The 3,134-nt window shown below is 34.4% G+C and overlaps 1 long non-coding RNA gene across 1 annotated transcript; it reads right to left on the reverse strand.

The window, feature by feature from the left end:
- Nucleotides 1–1,672: 1,672 nt before the first annotated feature.
- LOC145014308 (uncharacterized) lies at nt 1,673–2,474 on the reverse strand. The gene is made up of 4 exons (XR_013665486.1): nt 2,377–2,474; nt 2,258–2,285; nt 1,798–1,854; nt 1,673–1,711 (listed from the first exon to the last, which is right to left on the reverse strand). It is a non-coding gene; the product is annotated as an uncharacterized LOC145014308 (long non-coding RNA).
- Nucleotides 2,475–3,134: the final 660 nt, after the last annotated feature.

Consider the following 3,134-nt stretch of genomic DNA (forward strand, 5'->3'; position numbering starts at 1 on the left):
AATGAAAGGTGTATGCATTTGATAATCCTAGATAAAGTCTTATAAAGGTATCTCGTATAAAATATCTGAACTTTGGTAAGAAGGTCAGTAAGTATTGATTTGTAGAAGTCCAGCTGATTTCTGAGTACATGCTAAAGATAGTGGGAACATAAGTGTTATTCTAATAAGAATGTAATTATTATGCTAATGGGAGCACAATTATTACATTAAGAGTTGCGAGTTAGCAATGTTAATTATAGAAAAGAAAAGTTTCAATTTGTAAAGATGCAGGGTTTGAAAAATTGTTTTGCTATAATTAAGGGAGAGGAATTCATACTTCATTTCAAATCTAAAAGCGTAGATTGAGATTTTAATCGAATTTAGTCATGTACATATGTGAATGTTATTTTGAAATGATTCAACATAAGGAAATTCTATATGTGGAAATATTATAGCGAGAAACTGGTAAAGTATCATGTCTTTATGTAAACCATTATGAATCGTATTCCATATGCTTCAGATATAGGATCGATTACATATGAATTCCAGGTCAAGTACTTGCCAAATCGTATTCCCTGTCAAGTTGCTATGGTGAAGGCAACCCAAAAGGACCATGCACAACCGGGTCAAGTACTTACCAAATATAGTTATGGGCTTAGACACTAATCCAACAGTCTCCCACTTGGATAAGTCGAGTAACTATAATGTAAGCATATTCCAATAAGTAATCATAGCTCTCAAAGACGTTGTTGAAATCTGATCTTATCAATAACCTGTTCTTTGATAAGGGATTGTTTCTCGATCTCAGATTCATTTGATATAGAACTTAATTGAACACATCAATTCAGTCCTGACCGGGCTCGACACATAAGTCAAAACAAATCATCGAGGGGCCTTGATATCGCTTTTACCCTCTTAGGATAAAAGGAACAGATAAACTTCAACTTATATGCATTTACCATTCACTAATCAAATCATACACAATAATGTAGGGATGAGCATAACCGGGTACCCGCCTCTTTTTGCTAGAACCGGAACCGCTCCCGGAACCGGCGGTTCTTAAGTTTTTGGAATTGGAACCGGAACCGTCGGAACCGGTTCCGGTTCCGGGTACCCGACTTTTCGAGTATTAAAACTTGTTATTTTATACATGCCATGCAAATTATCTAAATTAACCTATACAAACAATATAAGTACAAAATATAATACCAAAACATTTACAAAAAATTGATCTTTTAGATAACAAGCTACTAAAAACATTTCCCACTTTTAAATAACACAATTGCAAGAGCCAAAACAACAACAATAAAAATAGCAAACTACAAACTATAAACAACAACAATAAAAACAACAAACTACAAACTATAAAATAGAAACAACAAATCAGCAACAATACAAATTAGCAACAACAAATCAGCAAACTACAAACAGCAAAAACAACAACTTAAGAACCGATGCAAATCAGCAACAACACACAATAGCAAAAACAACAACAACACTGAAAAAAGAAATAAATATAAATGTCTTACCAAACAAATTTAGTATAATAAATAAACAGAAAATAAATGTGTACCTCTTTAGTGTCTCTCTAGTAGTCTGAACAGAATTCAGTAATGTCTAAAGATGCATCACTACAGTCTTGAGCATTAGGTGTTCCAGTTGAACTACAACTTTATCTTGAAATAAAATAACCAGTATCATCTATGCCATCTGGTTGTGGTATAAAAGCAACCTATATATAAATATTCAAATTTAGAAAAAATAAAAAAATAAATTATTAACGCCAATTCTGTGGAAAATGGAAATGACATCACCCACCTCTTAAATGGCAAGGGTATCTCAGATTACACCATTAAAGAACGGATGTCCTTTTACCTGTAAAAAAAAGTACAAGATATATCGTAACTTTCCTTCAAATCAATAGGACAAGTTCTATGACAGATTTCATCAAAAGATTGTTAGCTCATTCAATCAACATCAAATCTAGAAATATTTTTCCTATGAAACAAAGCTTTTGAACAAATTTTTTGAAGTCGGACTTATTAGCTCATTCATTTTGACTTAAAAGGTAGGAACTAAACCACACATATATAGTAGGAGGGTGTATCTCTATTGTGATGTTTTACTAGTTAAAATGACATATATTTGCCCCTAGAATCTGTATTGTAAGTGTTGATATGATCATATTTAAATTTCCAGTTTTTCCCCTGGTATATGTTTTGTAGGATTTGCTAGTGGATGAAGCTAAAGAAAGAGCATAACAATATGTAAGACTTACTCAGTTCATGTATGAACTGGTAATCCACCTGAAAAGCATATAAAAATAAAAATGAATGGGTAATCCAAACTAGATGTATGTGTTAAGGGTAATCCAAACTAGATGTATGAATTACTCACTTCAGGTAGACCTGGTAACCAAACAGATGAATCACAAACCCTAACAATAATGGAAAGATCATATTGTTAATTTTTTTCATGTGTAAACCAAAATGGAACTCCAGAGAGAAAACAATATTTAAGGCTTACTCGGTTTTTTCGGACTTCGTCGATGGAGAATAAAAGTCTCTCCCTCTCCGCCTTCACCCGCGTCTGCAGTCTTCTTAGTTCTGAGTACACAAAAAAAAAAAACAATTGATTTGATTAAACCTTGTTCTAACTACATAAAAAGAACTTACATAACAGATGAACCTTCAATTAAACCTTTCGATGAAGACTTGAAGATAAAGACTTGTAGTTGCGGCGATCGTCGGCATGAGCAGGAATCGAGGAAAACCATCGAATTGATTGAACAGGGAGAACAGATTGAGGGAGGGTTACGTGATACGAACTCGAATTGAGGGAGACGAGGGAAGTGACCTTGAGAATCTGACCTTGAATTGCCGATTGAATCTTGGATTGAACATAACGATGAGAGGGGAGAGAGGAGATTGATGAGAATAGAAGACGGCGGTTTTTTTAGAATGAAAATCATATACCCTAAAAACGAATTACGTTTGCAATCGGTGCCCTAAAAACCAAAATATAGAAATTAAATATTTTTTTAATACAAAGGCGGGTACCCGTCGGTACCGGTTCTGGGTAACCGCCAGTTCCGGGTACCCGGTATTGGAACCGGAACCGGCGGGTATCCAGCGGGCATCGGTTTCGTAAAAATG

Source organism: Lactuca saligna, chromosome 9 (assembly GCF_052625555.1).
Source record: "Lactuca saligna cultivar CGN05327 chromosome 9, ASM5262555v1, whole genome shotgun sequence".
Taxonomy (NCBI): Eukaryota; Viridiplantae; Streptophyta; class Magnoliopsida; order Asterales; family Asteraceae; genus Lactuca; species Lactuca saligna.